Source organism: Silene latifolia, chromosome 6 (genome assembly GCF_048544455.1).
Source record: "Silene latifolia isolate original U9 population chromosome 6, ASM4854445v1, whole genome shotgun sequence".
Classification (NCBI taxonomy): domain Eukaryota; kingdom Viridiplantae; phylum Streptophyta; class Magnoliopsida; order Caryophyllales; family Caryophyllaceae; genus Silene; species Silene latifolia.
Window position 1 is genome coordinate 40,725,717 of NC_133531.1, and position 23,361 is coordinate 40,749,077.

Consider the following 23,361-nt stretch of genomic DNA (forward strand, 5'->3'; position numbering starts at 1 on the left):
CCCTACGACGGTATCAATGTGCACATTAATGATCTGGGTTAGCTTGTTGCGATGAGCAGGGTTTAGGTGGAAAAGGATGGTCCCTCACTGGCGGCGAGGGTTACCTATTGCGATGGGTAACCCGACAGGGCTACACAGTTTCGTGTGTAGTCGGTTACTGATTACTATTGGAGTTTGGAGGATGGTTACTACAGTTTGGATTGGCTTGTGCATTGATTGCATTTGTGATTTCTTATTTTGGTTATGTAGTTGACTAACCCTGTTTATTGTTTTCAAAACTGTGGTGATCCATTCAGGGATGGTGAGCAGTTGCTTTAGCACATTATAGTTGTGGATGTAGCTCGCAGATCTTGGATGAGGTCGAGTCATCATCAATCGCTTAGCTAGTTTCCGCTGACGTTCAAACACTAGTTTCTGTTTAGTTGTAAACTTTTTTGGTTTAACTTGAGTTGTACTTTGTTTAAACAGTTTGATATCTTATAATAAACGTTCTTGGATGTTCTATGTGATAATACTTTTCCTCGGGTAACCGAGATAGTAGCACCTTGATATGCTGGGGTGGCCTTGGTAAGGAATCTTGGTGTATGGGGGTGTTACAAAGTAGCATCAAAGTGACGATTTTTGAACCTAAAACCAATGAACAAAATAAACATAGGGTGTTTAATTTAAATGAACCCGGGTATAAGTTTTTTGGAGCTACCGCAAAGGATTGGGAGACGTCCTAAGGCCAAAATTTGGTCCTTACAACTTTGAGCCGGTCAATACGGGTTGTCAAGGGAGTCGTTGCATGTGTTGTTTATGTTTCACATAAGAGTGTTGAATGAAATGGATGTTTATGTGAATTGGATGAACATGGAGAAATATATGAATTGATGTGTTATAAAAGGTATGAGGCATGTTTGGATATTATTGCTTGGCTTTTTGACTGTTTAGTAACATGTTTAGGAAGTGGTATATATATATATGTATGTTGTTAAAGTAAAGGGTATATAGTTTTTGCCATGACTTGGTCGAGCTGGGCAATTACTCGACCGAGTAGTCAGTACTCGGCTAAGTAAGCAGTCACTCCACCGAGTGAGGGGATTATGTTGTTGGCATTAGCTACTGGAATATGACCACTCGGCCGAGTAGAGGCAGTACTCGACCGAGTGGGGCGTACTTGACCGATTACGTAAGGTACTCGACTAAGTATACTTTATGTGTATTTTTTATCAGCTACTGGAGTTGTAGTACTCGGCCGAGTAGTCAGCATACTCGACAGAGTAGCTCGCACTCGGCTGAGTACCTAAGGTACTCGTCTTAGTTCCTCTTTGGCGGATGTGATATTTGTTTTGAGTCGTAGGCTATGTGCTTATATTTGTCTTGGTTATATCAGCTCAAAATGCTGCCAAAGAGATCAGTCGCATATCTTCAGGCCTCGGAGATGAGCCTCGAGGACGTGGCTAGGATGATTGAGCAGTAAGAAGCGCTCATGGAGGCACTCAAAAATGTGTGGAAAGGAGAAGATAAACTGGTGGATGCATCCCGTATGAGCACCACCATTTCTCGCTTTAACCCTACTATTTATGAGGGCACCAGTGAGCCTAAATTGCTTAACAACTGGCACCGGGAGATGGAGAGTGTGTTAGAGGTGGTTCATTGTCCGGCAGAGATGATGATGGAACAGATTGCGTTCTACCTAAGGGATAAAGCTAGGTATTGTGGCATAATTAGAGGGAAGGAGCTAGGGCATACTATAAGAGTCTGGGAAAACCTGCTATTGCTTGGGCAGAATTCAAGAGCATGATGAGGGACCACTTCGTTCCGCAGCATATCCGTGCAAAGTTGAGGGCTGAGTTTAAATCCTTCACTTTGACCGACAACATCATCGTCATTGAGTACTATCACAGGTTCATGGAGTTGTCACGCTATGCGGAAGTGATGTATCACTTTTATAACTCCTTTCATGTTGTTTTTGATACCGCTTTCGTGCCTATTATATCATTTATATGCCTTTATTAGTTAAATATCGATACTACCGCTACTTTATGTTTTAATGCAGAAATGACACATTACGAGGTGAATCAAGTAAAGATGAGCATTGCGGATATGGCATAGCGGAATACACGAGGCATGGCACGAGAAACGAGGAGACTTGAAGACAAAGAGATAAGTTAAGACGAAGATGAACTAGAAGCACCTGGTTCCTCAATCGAGTAGGCAAAGGCTCGATCGAGTAACCGTCCTCGATCGAGTATATCGAGGCTCGATCGAGGATCCTCTTTGAGAGGCTGATTTCCATATTTTTCTAAAACACGACTTATTTGTAATATATATTCTAAACTTGTAGAGTTTATTAGGTTACGCTTTTATTTACTTTCGTACGGCAAAATACTCGAAGTTTGGTTATCTAGCATACTTTTGGATCTTTAATCTTTCCTCATTAATTGTTAAGGTATTAAATCATTCTTCATAATTTATTGTTCAAGTTTATGCTTTTAATTCATTGTTATTATTTTATGTCTTCAATCATGCTTTCATCTACCTTTATTGTTGTTGATCAATTTACTATGAGTAGCTAAATCATTCATCTAGGATAAAGGGGATCTAGGTTGATTAGAAGGGGGTTATTAATTGATTGTTAGTAATATCATATAAACTATCGTTTGATTATTGTTCTTCTTCTAGTTATATGATTTAAGGCCTGAATCTATAATTAGTGTAGCGAATTAATACTTTCACCGACAGGGTTAGAATTAATATAGGCTGCGATAATCAGATAGATTGTGTTTAATTATAGCGATTGCATGTTAGACTTAATCTAAAGGGAATAATAAAATAAATCAATCTTGTGACCTTAGATAGTTTGATTGACCTAACAATTGATTAAGATACACCCCGTATAATTAACCTAGTGAACCGGAATCCTAGATTTCTTTAATATTATTGTTACATATCTTTTAATTCACTTGCTAATAGTTGTTAGAAAACAAACAAACAAAACCCTCAAGAAATCGGTTACTTTAAGACACTTTAAATATTAACAAACTGAAGATTACCGTCTCCCTGTGGATTCTATACCTTTCTTGCCACTAGCTATTTTGTTTGTACTGAGATAGGATTTCTTTGATTTAGGTGATACGACTTTAACCTTATCAAATTTGGCGCCGTTGCCGGGGAGGCAACATTTTTCTTGTTTGTTTTTGTTTATTTTGTCTTTTTTGTCTCAGGGAACCTAGTTCCTTGAGACCGTTCTCACACTTTTCTTGTTAGATTCGTGTATGCCTAGGTCAACTAGGTCCGAGATTCTTCCAATAGATCAAGAGCCAGAGAAGACTTTTCGCTACAGACGAAAGTTTCAGAAAGAAGTGGGTCAAGTAGAAGACTTGAGTATACTTGACGAAGAGACGGAGCATTCTACTACATCAGAAAATCAGTTCTTTGAAGAGGACACTACTTATAATCTTGATATTTCAGTTCCTGAGATTACCATCATGCCTAATTTATCAAGTCCTTCCGAGCATACTTTTGCTTCCATCCCTAAAGGATTCAAGCTCCCTACCACAGATGATGGATCTTCTGAAATTCGTCCATCTTACATCAATTTGGTGGTACGAAACTTATTTGGATGGTTAGCTACTGAAGACCCTGCAAAACATATGGAGAAACTCGTCACTTATTGTTGTTCCATCCTTTTAACTGCTAGGGTGACACAAGATCAGGTGAAGCAGTGCTCTTTCCTTTTTCTCTAAAAGATGGTGCTGCGGAGTGGCTACGAGATTTGGATATGGAGGATCAAGGAGTTACTGACTCGAATACTCTAGCTCTTATTTTATATAAGAGGTACTTTCCACCACAGAAGACTAAGGTATTGAGAAATCAGATTACCAGCTTCAAACAAACAGCTACTGAAGATTGGAATGAAGCATGGGTTCGCTTCAAACGTTTGGTCCGTTCGGTTCCCCATCATGGCTTTCAAAAGTGGTTTCTTTGCAACCAGTTTTACAACGGGTTGTATGATGATCATCTTGCTTTGCTAGATTCTTTAGCTAATGGGAGGTTTTAGGACAACACTAATGATGATACCGCATGGAAGTTAATTGATCAGATTGCTACCCATACTGCTAAGTAAAGAAATCCTAGGGGAAGTACACGTGGGAGTGGTGTAGATAGCGGTATTGCGGTGATGTTAAAGGCTCTTTCTGCCCAAATCGCTAAGATAAAGACTACCCAATATTTGGGTAATAAGGAGATAGTTCATGCCATGAGTCAACATCAGCAGTCTTGTGCTAGATGTGGTATGGATGGTCATAATGCAGCTGAGTGTTTGAGCATATTGGAGCAGGTTAATGCCTATCAGTCTTTCATGTAAGGTACACCTTTCTCTAATTTTTACAATGAAAGAACGAAGGAGCATCCTTTCTTTCAATGGTCTAATCAGAATGTGCAAAATCCACAGCCGCAACAACCACAGAAAAATTCATATACTATTCCTCAAAACCGTGGTAATCAACCACAACGAGGATATCAAAGGCAAAATCTAGGAGGTTAGCAGTTTAATAATCAATATCAACAACCTCCTCTACATATTCCTCAACAAGCTCCAAAAAATGAGATGGGAGAGTTGAGAGCTCTCTTACAACAAACTTTGTCAATGCAACAAAAGCAGACGACTAAAATTTTTGAGCTCATTGCCCATAATAAGATGTTGGATACCCAAGTGGCTCAGATGGCGGTTCATAATTCTTCAAAAGAGCCCGAAAATCTTCCTCCTCAAGCTAAGAAAGCTCCTGAGCAAGCTAATGTTATTCAGTTGAGGAGCAGTACCTCATATCAAAATCCAGAGTTGCCTCGTAATGAAGATAAGGTGCATATTAATGAAGATGAGGTACCCTATATGCATCCTTAGGGACTGGGTAATTTTGAGCTAAGTGACGATGAAAAAAAAGTTGACGAAACTAAAACACGAGATGAGAATAAAAATAGAAAAGCAAAAAAGACAGAACTGCCTTGGTTCTACGATCGAGTAGCCCAGGCTCGATCGAGGAAGTCCAGTGCTCGATCAAGTGCTGCCCAGGCTCGATCGAGGCACCCCTGTGGTTGATGACGGTGTTTCAAAAATTAATTCTAAAGCAAAGGAAGCCGAGCCGATTACTATTGCACTACCTTTTCCGCATCGTCAACAAAAGTGTAAGCTGGACAACCAGTTTGGAAGGTTTATGGAGGTAGTGAAGAACTTGCAGGTAAGTATTTTTTTAACTGAGTTGATCACTCATGTGACGGCTTATGCAAATTTTATGAAAGAAATATTGACAAGGAAGAGGTCCTTTGATGAAGTGGAGACAGTTGCTTTTACTCAAAAGTGCAGTGTCGTGTTACAAGCTAATTCACCACCTAAGCTAAAGGATCCAAGGAGTTCTTCTATTCCTTGTCATGTCAGTCATCTTGCTATTAGTAAAGCTCTTTGTGATTTAGGAGCTAGCGTCAGTGTCATGCCTTATTCTATTTGTATGAAATTAAATATGGGTCAAATGACTGTTACTAATACGACTTTGCAGATGGCTGACCGATCTATTAAACACCCATTGGGTGTGTTGGAGGATGTTCCCGTTCGAGTTGGGGAATTCTTCATTCCTGTTGATTTTGTTGTCTTAGATATGGCTGAGGACAACCAAATTCCTATCATCGTGGGTAGACCATTCCTTCACACAGCGGGGGCGGTTATTCATGTTAGGGGAGGGAGACTGACTTTAGCTGTGAGGGATGATACTATTGTTTTCAACTTAGAAAAAGCTTTGAAACATCCCATGATAGAAGAAACATGTCATAGTATTGATGTTGTTGATTTTACTATTGAAGAGTATCTTGCTATGTGTTTAAGCAGGGATCCTCTGGAGATTGCCCTTTTTTCTGACCCTGCTGCTGAGACGGGTTCATGGAGTCAAGAAGTGGATGACAATGAGAAGTTTCTTACTGGAGAGGAATGCCCAAATCAAAAGGTATATAGCTTAGGTAGCTCGTCTAAGGTTACCGAGGTAAAGAAACCGGAAATTAAACCCCTTCCCTCTCATCTTAAGTATGAATTTTTCGATGACTGTGAAATGAACCCAGTAATTGTCAATGCTAGCCTAACTGAAGGCCAACTTTCTGCTTTGTTGACTATTTTGAAAACTCATAAAAAGGCCATTGGGTATAATATTGATGATTTACAAGGTATTAGTCCTGACTTTTGTATGCTTCGTATTCACTTGGAAGAAGGCCACAAGCCTAGTGCACAGGTCAGAGATGACTAAATCCTCCATTGCAAGAGGTAGTAAGGAAAGAGGTGCATGAATTACTTGATGCTGGCATTATTTTCTCTATATCTGATTTTAAGTGGGTCAGTCCTGTTCAAGTTGTGCCTAAGAAGGGAGGTCCTACAGTAGTGAAGAATGAATTAATTGCTACTAGACTTATTACAGGTTGGACGATGTGTATTGATTATAAGAAGTTGAATACAACTACTAAAAAAGACCACTTCCCACTTCCATGTATTGATCAGATGTTAAAGAGACTAGCATGTTATAGTTATTTCTGTTACCTAGATGGCTACTCAGGTTTCTTTCAGATACCCATTTATCCTGAAGATCAAGAAAATACTACTTTCATATGTCCATATGGTGTATTTGCTTATAGGAGGATGCCTTTTGGTTTATGTAATGCCCAGCTACCTTTCAGCGTTGTATGATGGCCATATTTTCTGATTACATAGAGTCTATTATGGAGGTCTTTATGGATGATTTCACTGTTTATGGTATTGACTTTGATGTTTGTTTGAGAAACTTGACTAAGATTTTGCAGCGTTGTGAGTAGAGCAATCTTGTGTTCAATTGAGAGAAGTGCCACTTCATGGTTACTAAAGGGGGGTACTTGGTCATTTGGTGTTAGGTAAAGGTATACAAGTGGATAAAGCTAAGGTTAAGGTAATTGGGCAACTCTTGTACCCGGTTAATGTTAAGAGTGTGCGTAATTTTCTTGGTCAAGCAGGGTTCTATCGCCGCTTTATTAAGAATTTTTCAAAAATTGCTCAACCTCTAACTCAGCTTCTTTATAAAGATACACCTTTTGTGTTTACTGATGAGTGTGTCAAGTCGTTTGACAGGATTAAACAAGCTCTTATCTCAGCTCCAATAATCCGATCTTCGGATTGGAGCCTACCTTTTAAGATTATGTGTGATGCCAGTGACTATGCAGTTGGAGCTGTGTTGGGGCAAAGAAAAGATATGGTGTTGCATGTTATTTACTATGCAAGTAAGACTCTTGATGATGTGGAGATCAACTATGCTACTACGGAGAAGGAGCTTCTTGCAGTTGTATATGCATTAGACAAATTTAGAGCTTATCTTATTGGCTCTAAATTTATTGTTCATACTCACCCATGCAACATTGAAGTATCTTTTAACTAGACAAGAAGCTAAACCGTGACTTATTAGATAGATTTTATTATTGCAAAAATTTGATTTAGAAATTCAAGATAAGTCGGGTGCTGAGAATGTTGTTGCAGATCATTTATCTCGTTTGAGATTTGCAGGAAGAGAGATTTTGCCTATTGATGATTCTTTTCCAGATGACCATCTTCTAACTATTGCTGCGAGCACTGTATGGTTTGCAGATTGTGCTAATTACTTGGTTGGAGGTATTCTTCCTCCTAACTTGTCTTATCAATAGAAGAAGAGATTCATGCATGATGTGAAGCGGTATTTTTCGGATGATCCATACTTGTTCCGGGAGTGCGCAGACCATATTTATAGACGGTGTATTCTAGAGGGTGAGGTACATGCCTTTCTCTGTCACTGTCACTCTTCTTCTTATGATGGTCATCATGGTCCGTCTAGGATTTTTGCTATGGTAATGCAATCGGGTTTATTTTGGCCAACTATCTTGAAAGATGCTACTACATTTGTCCGTTCTTGTAATCCTTGTCAAAGAACAGGTAATATTCGCAAAGGCACGAGATGCCTCAAACTGTAATCTCAGAGGTGGAGATTTTTGATGTTTAGGGTATTGACTACCAAGGGTCATTCCCTACTTCTCATGGGAATCAATATATTTTAGTAGCTGTATGTTAGGTTTCTAAATGGGTGGAGGCAATTGCCACCGCCACTTGTGATGCTAAATCTATTGATAAGTTGTTTCAGAAAATCATCTTTCCACGGTTTGGAGTGCCTCACGCGGTGATTAGTGATGGAGTCAAGCATTTCAATGAACGTCACCTCAACTCCTTGTTGAAGAAATATGGCGTTACACACCGTAGAGGATTGGCATATCATCCTCAAACTAGTGGACAAGTGGAGGTTTTCAACAGAGAATTGAAACAAATGTTAGAGAAGGTAGTGGGCAAGAATACAAAAGATTGGAGTCGAAAGCTTGATGATACTTTATGGGCTTACTGTACTGCATACAAGACGCCGATTGGAGCATCACCTTACCGATTAGTCTATGGCAAATCCTGCCATTTACCTGTGGAGCTTGAGTACAAGGCTATGTGGCCCATAAAAGAGCTAAATATGGATCCCTCACTGGCGGGTGAGAAAAGATTGATGCAGTTGAATGAGCTTGATGAGTTTCAACTGCATGCCTATGATAGTGCTCAAGTGTACAAGGAACAAACAAAGAAGTGGCATGATAAGCATATCTTGCAAAGAGAATTCCATGGTGGTGAAAAGGTATTGCTATTTAATTATCGTTTGCGATTGTTCCCAGGTAAGCTAAGGAGTAGATTGTCTGGACTGTTCACGGTTGCTGAGGTGAACAAATATAGGTCAGTTACACTGTAAACTTACAAAGGTGAGACATTTAAAGTGAATGGGCAACGACTGAAAGTCTACTATGAAGGTGCCCATACACTACTACAAATAAGCACTTGGGTCACGGCTAAATTCGTGGCGCAAGTGTTAAATTTCCGTGGCTAAATTATTTGGCCACGGGAATACCTTCCGTGACGCAAGTGGCCGTGGCAAAGAGATAGCCACGGGAAAAACAAGAATGTGGCTATTATTGTATTTTTGGCCACGGATTCTGTCGTGGCTAATAACTCCCGTGGCCAAAAAATAATTCCCGTGGCGAAAAAATAATTCTCGTGACAAAAAATATATATGAAAATTAAATAACTAAAATGTTAAATAATCTTTTTTTCACGATCGATATTTTATCATATATCGAATAGTGACAATCTCAGTACTCGTTTCTCTAGTTAACTCGATTCGTTTAAACGTTCTTTGGTTTCACCGGTTATGCATTCGCGCGCATCAAAGAGGCTTCCCAGGAAGTCACCCATCCCAACACTACTCTCACCTGAGCACGCTTAACTATAGAGTTCTTTTGATGTGCTACCGAAACTGAAAGTTAACTTTGTTGATATGATTAGTACTTTGAATCCTTTTAAGTTTTTTTTTTTCCTTTCAAAATTTACCTTTAGTACTATTTAATTACAAAAATGTTACATGATTTGCGAATTTTTGCGGGAAAAACATTATTGTGGCCAAAAGAATCAAATTTTCGATGTTACCCTCCCGACTAATGATTTTGACGTCATTTTTTTACCGAAGTTAGCAAAAGCATTTTCTCTACAAAGTAAACTTAATTGTGTTTTCCTAAAAAAATTTAATTTCTTTAGTTTATCGACATTCTTATTTTCACTTCTCTTGTATTCATTTTTTCGTATATTTTTTTACGCAAATGCTAATGTACGACCTTCGTACATACGATATGAAAATTAACCATTTTTTGGTAAAATAATGACCACTTTGTATAACTTAAGGTCTCCCCCCCCCCCCCCAATTGGTCACTATTAACCAAAACGTAGTCACTTTTACTAAAAAAAAAAACACGAAAAACACTGTCGTACAACCGAATCGCTTATTTTCTTAAACTGATTTTTCTTTGTTATGATTTATCATTTTTTTCCTCAAATTTTTCACATTATTTGCACATGTGACTTTAAATTATTATAATTTCTATATTTTCCCCATGATGTGCTCATCTTCAATGAAAAAAATTTCTCCTTATTGAATTTTGGGTAAAATGATAAAAACTACCAAAATATTAACTTTTTTCTACGATAGGTACCAAGTCGCCTTCTTACTCTAATGTTTTTCCTACTTTAAAGATGTTTTCATCTAAGAGAGGGAATTTGGAAGTGGGTGAGTGAAGATTTTGCCTTGAATGATGGCTTTTGGGACTTTTTCGAGTCGGTTGAGATTAGATTTTCAAACGACTTAGTACCTATCGCAGAAAAAAGTTAATATTTTGGTATTGATTACTAATTATTGATTATGTTGATACTGATTATGGAAAAGGGTCCTTATATTGGTAATGTTTATCAATTAACCCTTGAACTTTTTCTATTGATAATTTTTCCGATATGTTTTTTTCCTAATTGATTTGTGGGAGATCATTTTTTTTCTTTCATTTCTCAGCGCACTTATTTATTTAATCAATTTTGCAATCTAATTGTTGTTTTTTTTTTCACTCCAAAAAAAAATTTTCCCAAACTTTTTTTCTCATCAAGTTAAATTTTAAATCAAATTCAATTTTTTCTATAAATATCTTACAAATAAAGTTGTAAAGCAAATTTTGAGTGAACCAATTTGACAATATGTTAATTTTAGATTTATCAAAGATAGATGATAAATAACTTATTTAATGAATTTTATATGCTATGTATTTAAAAGTGATACGATCATTTAAGATTGTTATTCAAGATTTTAATGTTTAATTAAAAAATTAAAAGAAATTCACGACTCTAACAAATAGAATTATATATTAAAACAAATTTCTTAAATTCCTGCAATACGTAGTTGTGATTTCTAAAAGAATAAAAAAATTTAGGCGATAAAATTTTCTTTGCTTGCATATAAGTTTATAAAATTTTAAAATTTCTTATTAAAATAAATAAAATAACAAAAAAATATTAATTAAATTAATCAAAGTGTTTGCAAAATTTTATATTTAAATGCATTTTCAAATTATTTATATTGATTAAATTTCTTTTAAATTTTAAGTTTGCCTTAACATGAAAATATCTTAATTTAAGTCGGAAAAGATACTCGCCACGGGAGTTTGTTCGTTCGTGGCTAAAACATTTTTGGCCACGGAACAATTCATGGCTAATCAAAATTTCGTTACGGGTGTGACATAGTTTGTGGCTAAAATGATTATTTGCCACGGGTGTAGCCTATTTCGTGGCGCAAGTGACTTTTTGCCACGGGAAAAGTTATCCCGTGGCATAAATTTTTTTCCAAAATAATGAATACATTTTTCCCGTGGCTAAGCAGAATTTAGCCACGAATTATAAATTCCCGTGGCATAATTCGTGGCGTAAGTGACAATTTGTTGTAGTGATATTGGGGTGATAGAGGCCGTTGACCTCTTCGCCATTGATTCCTCTTACTGATGAGGTATTACGGTCGTCCGGGACCTCTTAAAGCAGCACTACCGAGAGGCAGCTCGGAGTTTACATTGTAATAAATTGTAATTTAGGAATTTCAATTTCATTAATCGTATTTAAATTATGTTATTTAATTGTTTTGAGTGATGTGAGGGAGAGAATTTAACGTATTTCAAGTATTTTTACAGCTTTAGACAGATTTCAAGACGACACGTTAATGTAATTGTGAGAAAAAGGACGGAGGATGGTGTCTCGATCGAGTAAAAGGAGGCTCTATCGAGGACTTAGCATGCTCAATCAACTGTAGCGAGGGCTCGATCGAGGAACCTAGTATTTTAATTAAAATATCAAATGTCGAGAGTTGGGCACTTTGAAAAGTGGTGCCTCGATTGAGTAGGGTCCGCCTCACTCGAGGAATCTTCCTGGACCGGGTTCCGTGTTTTAGATCGGCCTTTCTTTCCTTCTTTTCTCATCTTATTATTTGCTTAATTTCTTGTTAATTCCGTCTCATACTTTAATCTTTCTCTCATTCAAACTTACATTCTCATTACTCTGAATCTTCATATCATAATCAAATCTTCATTCTACTTTGTGCTAAATTGCTTGCTTGTGAATTAAATCACTCCATTTTCCTTATTTGTGTATTTCATTGCTCATATTCATCCATGTAAGTCCCGTTTATTGCCCTTATTGGTCCGAAAATTTGTGATTTTATTGCTCAAATCTTTTGTGTATTGCCTTGAATCTTCCATTACTTATATACAATTGCTATTTCCTTGCTTATTAACCCTCTAATTGATGAATTAAAAGCCTAATTTCGAAAATTTGAGAACTAGGGTTCATAAATCCGGATTGATAATTTGCATTAAATTGGTTAGAAATTGTGTTTATTTGCTTGGAATCTTCACTTTTTGTTATATAATTGCAATTCTCTTGCCTTTTACATGGTTTGTGTGTGATTTTCAACCTCAAAATAGAATTTTCCGACTCATGTGGTCTTCAAAACGTGAACTATTTTGGGCAATTAAATTGGTTTGTGATTATATAATTGTCCTTTTACATATATGTCATCTAGTGGACAAGGTAACAAGAGGCCACGGGAGAGGCGCGCTCCCGTTCGTCAGCCGGTGGTAGTAGAGACTACCGAGGAAGAAGAGGAAGAGCTTTTACCAATAGACGAGTTTTCTTTTGTTGAATTTCGTGCTAAGGAGCAACGGGATAAATTTTTGGAATTGATAACTACAAAAACAATGCTGCCAACTAGGTGTGTGGACCGACAGATTTTGCGTACTATGAAAATTGACACGGCCATGTATGATATGTTCTTTCAGCTTGGGTTGCAAGGTCTATTTCTTTTGCATGAACTCTCTTATCGTGCTTTGACACTTGAGTTTCTTAGCTCATATGTGTATCTCCCAAAGGAACACTTGATTCGATTTAGATTGTTAAATGTAGAACGTTCTTCGACATTTGATCAAATTTATGAGTACCTAGGCCTAGATAAGCTTTTTGATGGGGATTTGTATAATGTTGTTGGTTTATCTGTTGCTCGATGTTTTCCTTTGTTTACTGGTTTTGCGGATGCAGATGTTAGCTCTATGGGCTTGCTTGATGTGCAACATGTTTGCCTCAAGCCATTTTTGAGGTATTTGAGTTATTTATTATTTGGGAGGCGTGACAGGAGTAAGGCTCAGTCCTTAGAAGTGTTGATTCTGGCTAGTTATTTGAACCATTATCAAGAGGAGCCCTTCCTATTTAGTCCACCGGCCCTTGTTTGCCAAGCCTTAGACCGCATGACTGGGAAGTATGCAGATTTAGATTGTGGGGCAATTATTACTAGGATTGCACGTCGTTTGTGTGATTTTCAGGGACATGCTCCTTATGAGCCGATGGAGGATCCTGAGCCCTTGGTAGATGACGACTATCTATGTTATGGCATCTCCTACATTGATATTCTTGGTGGTAAAGACAATTACTGGAACGTGCAGAAGGTGTGGAGGCCTAAGCAAAGGATCCAGGCTCCCCTCTCTATTCCAAAACCTCTTCCAAAGACTCCTACTGTAGTTACCACACCAAAACCTGTATCACATGTGGTGTAGCTGGCCATTCCTAGTCTACCTGCTAGGCAGCCTATGAGTGGTGACAAGGGTAAGGGGGTACAAAGTGAGGGTAAGGATCCTGGGACTGCAGAGCAATCAACACCTATGAGATTTCTCACTAGGATGCTTAGAAATGAGGCAGGTGAGGCTAGGATTCCTATCCCTAGGGGGATTACTTTTATGGATGCTCTCTCTTTATCCATTCAGAAAGCAAGAACTGATAGTCAGAAGAAAATGGTGATTCATAGGAGTTTGACTAATAATGGGTAGTCTGAGATTCTGGAAAATAGGGGTCTGAACAGCATAACCAAGCAAAAAGAAATAAGGTGATTTATGGACCAAAATAATATTGGGCTGTTTGGCTTGTTAAAAACTAAAATAAAAGGTCGTAAGTGGATTAAAACTAGGAATAATATGTGTGGGGATTGGGCCATTTGCACCAACAATAGCTTTCACAAAGGAGGGAGAGTTTGGTTTTTGTGGAACCCAAAGTTGTTTCAGGTGGACCTGATTCATACTACCGCACAGTGCATTCATACTAAAGTGAAGGATACAATGAAGGGGATATGGTTTTATTTTACCCTAGTCTATGGTTTTAATGACAGAGATTCTTTATGGACTGATAAGAGAAGGTATGCCACCACGGTTGATGGAGCTTGGTTGGTAGGTGGTGACTTCAATAGTCTTATGAATGTGGAAAAGAATTGGAGGTGCTGATGTAACTTTGGCTGATATTTTGCCTATAAGAGTAGTTGTAGCAGACTGTCAGTTACAGGAAGACAAAGTGATTGGGTCTTACTTTATTCGGAATAATAAGCATGAATATGGAACCAAAGTATATAGTAAGATTGATAGGGTTTTGATAAGGGATGAATGGTTGCAGACTTTCCTGGACTTTGTGGCTCACTTCCCACCTGAGGAGCTTTTTTACCATTGTCCTTATGTAATTAATTTCACTATGGCTAACACCAAGAGGCAAAACTCTTTCAAGTATTTTAATATGTGGGCCTTAGCTGACAATTTTGAAGATGTAGTGAGGATTGGGTGGCAGACAGAAATTCTGGGGACTCCATAGTATAGAGTAACCAAAAAACTGAAAGGCCTGAAACTTAGTTTGAAGGAACTGAATAGGGAGCAATTCAGTAATATTGAGAATCGTACACATGTCACTGAAATTTCTCTTCAGAAGTTCCAGGAGAATTTGAGGACTGACCCTTTGAATTTTGATTTGTGCAAAGCTGAGAGAGAGTGTGCTCATGAATTGATGGGACTGACTAAGGCAAGGGAAATTTACTTAGCTCAGAAAGCCAAGGAAAATTGGGTCAAATAAGGAGATGTTAATACATCTTTCTTTCACTGAAGCATCAAAAGAAGAAGGTCAATGAACTGTGTGCTCCAACTTAAAGATGCTAGTGCTAAACCATGTACTAACCCTAATGATATTATAATGGCTTTTGAGCAATTCTACAAAAGCCGGTTGGGGGATTCTACTGAGGTACATGCTGTGAATCAAGGATTTATTAAAACTGGTAGATGCTTAACTGCAGAACACAGAGACATTTTGAGTGCTCCAGTCACTGATGAGGAGATTAAATCTGCCATGTTTTCAATTCCAGGTACCAAGGCACCAGGGCCTAATCGCTATAGCAGCCAGTTCTTCTAAGACAGTTGGCAAATTGTGGGAAAAGAAATTTGTGATACAGTAAGGAATACTTATATTAATGGGAAAGTCTTGAAAGAGTTAAACAATACCATATTGACTGTCATACCCAAGGTGGAGATCCCTGAAACCGTATTGCAGTTTAGGCCAATAGCTTGCTGCAACACAGTTTACAAATGCCTTGCTAAAGTTGTATGTTCCAGGTTGAGTCAGATCCTACCAGACATCATTAATCCTGCCCAGAGTGCTTTCATTAAAGGTAGGGACATTGTGGGTAACATTCTAATATGTCCGGATTTGATTAAACTTTATAAAAGGAAAGCTTGCTCACCAAGGCTACTGATGAAGATTAATTTGCAGAAGGCATATGACTCCATTGAGTGGAGTTTCCTTCATGAGATGCTTGTTGCCTTATATTTTCTAACACCTTGCGTTCAACTGATAAGGAAGTGTTTTACTTCTCCTTCATACTCCCTTGCACTGAATGGAGAAGTGTTTGGCTTTTTTAAGGGTAGGAGAGGACTAAGACAGGGGGATCCTCTGTTCCCTCTGTTATTTAGTATCTGCCTTGAATATTTGAGTAGACTGTTGCAGCTCCTGCATCAGTTTAAAGGTTTTAAGCATCACTTTCTTTGTTCAGAGCTCAATCTCACACACCTCTGCTTTGCCGACGATCTTCTGATGTTCAGTAGAGGGGACATTCACTTAGTTAACATCATACTGAGGGCTTTTGAAAACTTCTATGATGCCTCTGGCCTGAAAGTGACCAATGGGAAATCAAATTTTTATTGTAATGGGATCCCTGATCCTATTGTCCGAGCAATTGCACAGGCCACTGGTATGAAGAGAGGGACCGTCCCTTTTAGGTATCTAGGGGTGAATATTATTCCTAAGAGGCTGGGAGTCTTGGATTGTCAATGTTTGGTTCATAACATTACTGATAGGATTGCTAGGCTAGGGGCTAAGAAACTCTCATATGCAGGGAGAGTTGTACTTATTAAAGCAATTCTAGGAACCTTGCATAGCTATTGGGTACGTATCTTTATTTTGCCTAAAACTGTGTTAGATAAAATTGACGCTCTATACAGGAAATTTCTATGGCATGGCACATAGTGTAAAGGGAGTCTTGCACTGGTGTCATAGAGTCAGGTGTGCAACCTCAAGAGAAAAGCAGGATTAGGTCTTAAAAATTTGCATCAATGGAACATAGCCTCTATTGGGAAATATGTTTAGTGGATTGAAAAGAAGTCTGATCACTTGTGGGTGAAGTGGGTTCATGCTATTTATATGAAAGAACAACGGTGGCAAGATTATGAGCCTCCTGTTGGGGCAAGCTGGGCTTAGAGAAGAATATGTGGACTCAAGCACATCTGAAAAGAGTTTATTTATAATGAGCAATGGAGAAGAACTACAGAGGAGTACACAGTCAGATTGGGTTATCAATGGGAGGAAACCGAAACAAAGGATGTGAACTGGTATCCATGGATTAACAATAGGATCATGGTTCCTATTCCTAAATATGGCTTCTTCATGTGGCTAGTTTTATAGCATCGTTTCCTCACTCAGGATAGGATGGGGATTATCCAAACCAATTGTTGTTGGTTGTGTGGGGATGAGGAGGAGAGTCATGATCACTTGTTCTTTTCTTGTCCGTATAACAGACAATATCTTTCTCTCTTTGAAGACTAGATGCAGATTTTAATTCCAGCACAAGGAGTGACAGATTGATGGCTTCATTACAGAACTCGGTCTTTGTTGGCTAGACATGTGCTTGCTGCAAGTCTGGCACATTTGATGTATGAATTGTGGCTTGCACGGAATAAATTTAGAGTTGATAGCATTATGTTCTTACCAACTGTGTTATTTAAGCAGGTACAGGTTGGAATTGTATTGAATTTGCGAGCTCGTAATGTGGTAGGAAAACCTAGTGGAGTAACAATATGGTTAGAAGAAATTATGTCGAGTTGTAATTACCTAATGCTATCTCCCTAGTTAATCAATTGGTTGGTTTGAGATTAATATAATACGTACATTTCCCAAGAAAAAAAAACTTGAGTTGTACTTTGTTTAAATAGTTTGATATCTTTTAATAAACGTTCTTGGATGTTCTATTTGATATACTTTACCTCGAGCAACCGAGATGGTAGCACCTTGATATGCTAGGGTGGCCTTGGTTAACGCACCTTGGTGTGTGGGGGTGTTACAAACGGTGTTTTACAGTAAGTTTGAAATACATCACCTGAAGGCTCTTACTATGACTTCTGCCTGGGACAAACCTGAATAAGACCGAAATACGTCACCCAAAGGCTCTTACCATGACGTCTTTAGAAAACCCCATACTCCAAGTGCCTTACCAGGACCACTTAAAGCATGAGAATGCTACCATCTTGGTTGCCCGAGGCAATGTATATCAAATAGACCATAAAAGAATGTACTTTAATAAATAAGTTTAAGTGATTACATAACAAACCAACTGTAAAGTAAAGTACAACTGTTCTACAACCAAGCTACAACTGAAGTAACAAAAGTATAAAGACAACACAGCGGAAGACTATTATCAGACTCGTGGCAACTCCATTCCCAGCTAACCCGCGCGCATCCATAGTATACCTGCTAGACAACTGCTCACCACCCCCGAATGGATCACCACAGTTTTTAAAACATTTAAACGGAGTCAGTACTGATTACACAAAATAAACAGTTGCAATAAAACAATACCACAACCAATTCAATCAACCCAAACTCCATTACATCACCACACACCTGACTACACTAAAGTGTGTAGCCCTGCCAGACTACTCATCGCAACAAGTATTCCACACCGCCAGTGGGGGACCGCAGCCGTTCCCACCTAAGCCCCACTCATCTCATCCGAGCGATAAACCCATGTTCCTTAATGTGCACATCCCTTATGTGGCGGGTTCCAGAGAAGGCGAATCAAGGGCTTGAAGCCACTCTCGCAAGTGACTCCACTCAGACAGGGATGCACCCCGAAGATTACAGACAGTTTTACAACAGTCACCTTACACAATCAACAATTATCAAAAATCAATTCCAATTCGATAATTAATCAACAACAACAATCATTACCAACAACACTATGTAACCAATACTGAGTAGGGAAACCCTACCTGGAATAGCAATCACAGACCGTCACAGCAGCTAATCAATACCGTTCCTCTATGAATCCTCCTCCTATAACACATATTCACATAATCACCACCTAATCATCATAAAACACCCAAAACCCCCAAAACTACCCAATTAGGGCTTTAACCAAACTCAATGAAATGCTATAAAAACTATACAAGAAGCTTACCCTTGACACGACGATCTCAACGGTGTAAAGAACAAGACAACCTGACGATCCTAGCCCTTGGGATTTCCTAACAACGCGAAGAATGAGAACAACGTAACTCTTTTTGCTTCTTGAAAGGTTTTAGAAAAGTGAAAATTGATTAAGAAAAATGACGGAATCCTTTTATACTAATCACGCATTATTAACAAAACCCGGCAAAAATAATCCGTAAGACTCACTTACTCGATCGAGTAAGTGACTTACTCGATCGAGTGCCCCTTACTCGATCGAGTGCCACACGTACTCGATCGAGTACCCATCAGCCAGACTACTGTTTCATATAAAAACATACTTACTCGACAGAGTAAGTTCCACTCGATAGAGTACCCTTAGACATAGAAAACCGTAGTATTACAGTCTTCCCTCCTTAAAGGAACTTCGTCCCCGAAATTCAACCCATACATAAAAACAAACATACTAACTTATCTGTGACACAACGATGCAACAAGACTCACAACAAAATCCCAACCACAACGCACAAAACAGGTACACCTCACACTAACTCCACTAACTATGGCTACTTCCACAACGGCTCACGATATCGTATCAACTACATTATAGTCTATCGAAACTAACTCCATACACTTCCAAATACCATCCACCAACGTCGCTAGCTTCATCTCACTACATATTATCCACTAGAAAAACCAATGTCAAGACACTCATAAACATCAAACGGAATGTTACATTCTACCACCCTTAAAAGAAACTTCGTCCTCGAAGTTTAATCACACTCATAAACATCAGCATCTAACTGTCAACACTATCGAAGTATTCTCCCATTCCTAAACATCGAACTACTACAAGCACGACCATGACCTTTAAGAAAATCAACCACAACAAAGATCCACCCTTTATGCTACACCAACACTCTACTTCCAATTCTACTACAACATGCACAACCATCAAACTCTCTTTTATCGCATACTACTCCTCTTAAAGCAAATGTTACGTCCTCGTAACTCACTAATACTAGATCCTTAGCTATATCTTCTCCTTATCTTCATCACCACCGCATGTCAAAGATAACCGCCTGTAACCTCAACACTTATAACCATTCATATTACCAAGGCTCTCTTACTTAAACAGTTCTCATACCTCAATTCATTCGGCACACCACCTAACCTATACCACAAAATCCTTAGCATAACCAATACTCCAATCCTTCCACATTACTGTAGAACATCATATTCCTCTATACAAAGCATCTATCTCCAAAAGCATAACTCACGATCCACACTTATTACTCACACTCACACTAAATCCTCAAGTTCTTTTCTTTCATTACCGCAAAACTCATTCATAACTTAACATGATACTAATTTCCCACACCCTATACTCATTGTCCCAATAAAATATTATGAACCACTTGCAGCTTCCAGATCAATACAACACATATTCCACAAATGACTTGCCATTACTATGTCAACCAATGCCTCCTCTAAAAGAAGATCACAATTACTCCAATAACCTCTCGCAACTATGTCTCATTAACAGAATATTACTATATCATAACAACAGCGGAAACATAGCCAACTCTCTTCCATATCATACTCTACCGTCACTCCCAAACATAAACTGGAAAGAAACATCAATAAACAAAACAACCGTCTATCTGTACAAACTGAAACTCACAGGAAGCAGTAGCAAACAAAACAACAACCTATGTATAGATAGTATGTGTAAGATTCATTAATCTCTTATTAAACTCTTCTAATAACTAAGTGTTTATTAGTTTAGTCATAAACTAAAAGGAACTTATGCATGCATAACAAAATTAGAAAGTAAGAAGAAAAATTGTTATTCTTACATTGAGGGCCGAAATTGGTTTATACTAATTTGGTCTCCTACCAAATTAGTCTTCTTAAAGAATAATCCAAATGCCTCCAAAAACCCTAGATCTAATAGCAAGATCCACTCCTAAAGGATTTGTACCCAGGAAATCCTTCTTAATACAAATATTAATTTGGTTACTAGAAATTAATATTTGTGTCCTTAAAATACTAATATTATGAGATTACTAATTCTAGTAATATATAAATAATATTAGAGATTTATGTGAGTTTATTATTTTGTTCAACAACAAAACTAGAGAGATAAGATTTTTCTCAAGTTGTTAACTAATAAGAATAATTAGAGTGTTTTTAGAAATACACTACTTGAGTGTATAAGGGGAGTGCACCGGTTTTGCAAGGGTAGAGTGTCAAATACATTTTTATTTTTCTCTTCTCAAGAGTATAGGTATGCATACCTATCATTAGTAGGTAATCATAGTGCCTCCCACTAAAATGATTAAAGCTCAACTAACCCTCTCCCCTTTCATTTACACGGCGCCCTTAATATTATAAGGTTTCATTTTAAGTTTGTCAATAAGTGAATTTGTATTGTGTGACAAATTGGGCATGTTACTAGACATGTCATGTAAATAATGAATTTTTAACAAATTAAAAATCATTATATAAATGAAATAAATCACATACAAAAATTAACTAGTAATTCACAATTACAATGACTTAAAATGGGTCATATAATTATAAATCACAACTACTTGTATTTATATATAAACAATTCATTCTTATTTCAATTGTTTCATAAACAATAAATAAACCTTAAGTAATAAAACAATTTAATTACTTAGTACGAATGTTATTTAGTCGAATTACAATAAGATACGTATTAGTACTCACAAAATCATTTGTTCAAATTTAAGGAATTAATTAACTTGTATCATCATACAATTAATTAATTATTCAATTAAGAATGTTTCCCTAGAGGTATGACCTTAAGGGATCAACTGATCACCACCGTCATACGACAGTAATGTCAAACTCTAATCAGCCAATCATTACCGATTAATGTGGATCAGGTGACAATAAAATGTTACAATCCCTTATGTATTCTTAATATGAGATTTAAACATGTGATCGCATTATTGTCGAGGACACATACTCCAACAGTATGTACTTTCGAAAACTCGTATCGTAATCATCCTGCCTACTCCACCACAACCGGTGACAGCATCGCAACACCGCCACCAACAGTCGCACCGCAGTGCGAAAATCCCCGCATCACAACGCGAAGTACCGTGCCCAGATCACCACCCGAGGCACAACAACCACATCGATAGACATCACAACTTATATAATTCCCATAAACACTTACTCAGTATAACTTTCCGAACAAGAAAACTTACTCAAAACTGCTTTACTAGATCACAGCACAACATATTATACGGAATAAATAGATAAGAACCTCATGAATATCATCCATACCTTTTCACGGAATAAACATATATCATGAATACACATACAAGTATAACTAGCCATGCCAGATCACCCAAACTATAACTTTTGAACATCATTCCATTAGGTTACCGTATCAAACATATATTACAAAACATTCAGATAACAACTTTATAATTATCACACCATACCACTTCTCGTGAGGTCAGAACCTCACACAAACATTTATATACATCTTAGACCCGTACTGACATCCAACTAGTCAAACCTGATCACGTAAGTTACCACCTGATAAAGGTCACCTCTCGCCCGAGCTTAACTCGTATGCCCCTCATAACTCATTCTCCCATTCGCATAACCATCACCTCCTGCAAAATATAACCATACCATTAATACTCAACTACTAGTAACCGCCTCCGATAACCACATCTTATACTTCCTCACAACCATACAGATCTATCAGGTCTCTACAAAATCAACCCCTTTAGAAAGGCTATCCTTCCTATTTATCATCACTCTTAACCACTAGTGACAACACCTCAACACTACCACCGTTCGGACATCAAACCTCTTATACTCATCTTTAAACATCACGGTTTTGATGATTCTTATCTTTGGTTAACATCCCAAATAACGAACATCAAATTCATCAACAAAATTACCTTAACATTATTTCCAATTCCATCCTTAATTGTATCGTCACCCAACTCACCACCAAGATCTCATATCGTTCAAATTCTTTACCCGGCTTTTTACTTTCCTTAATTCCTCGAAACTCGTGATTAACATGTCGTCCTGGAACTCCTATATAACCGTTAACTCAAATCCTCATGATAGTATCATACATCTCGACGATTCCTTACTTTTATATCACATAATTCCGGTGAACATTCACCTAGTTTACTCCCCTCATTCTTTTCTTTTTACACTCGACAAAATCAATTAACAATTCAACTCCTTATTACTTCTACCTATCTCTTTATTGCTTCGGTTACCTTTCCGTTGCTCCAAAAATCAAATCTCATTATTTCATATCAATACCATCTCACTCTTTCTTATCATGGATCTTCTCCCATCATACTACTGACTCACACTTGCCACTAATCCATCCATAAAATCAATGTTTACTGTTCAATCAATTGCATCTCCCTTTTACATCTCTAGAAATCCAAATTCATTTCATACCGTTAATTGCCCAAGGAAATCACACATTAGTTTCACCTCTTGATAATACAAATTCCTAAACTCACTCACTATCTGCAAATCCACGTCGCGACATGTCTCCATTAAGTTCACTATATACCACTCTTCTGCATCCCTCTACAACGATATTTCATTACATACATTCTTAACCAACACAATCTAACCATCTCCCTCCATAATTCCTTACACAACTCAAGTTGCTACTATCCACATCCTTCCTTTCACTCTTTTCATTCTCACGTTCCTTGGACTTACATCATCCCTTGCCCACATTCACTTACCTTTTCATTACTCAACACACAATCATATCACTCATCTCATCTTACAAAACATGCTTTATGCCTCAATTAAGCCTTACCAATCTTCCTTTTCTTTTTCCACTATCTATCACA

The 23,361-nt window shown here is 37.8% G+C and overlaps 1 protein-coding gene and 1 non-coding gene across 2 annotated transcripts in view; one reads left to right on the forward strand and one right to left on the reverse strand.

Annotated features, from left to right (window-relative positions):
- Nucleotides 1–20,734, forward strand: part of LOC141586761 (MYB-like transcription factor EOBII) — a 171,971-nt gene extending 151,237 nt beyond the window's left edge. Inside the window, exon 4 of the transcript XR_012519623.1 lies at nt 20,724–20,734. The gene's annotated coding sequence lies outside the window, so the exon portion shown is untranslated. The remainder of the gene's footprint in view (nt 1–20,723) is intronic.
- Nucleotides 3,848–3,954, reverse strand: LOC141589496 (small nucleolar RNA R71). Its single transcript, XR_012520432.1, has one exon. It is a non-coding gene; the product is annotated as a small nucleolar RNA R71 (small nucleolar RNA).
- Nucleotides 20,735–23,361: the final 2,627 nt, after the last annotated feature.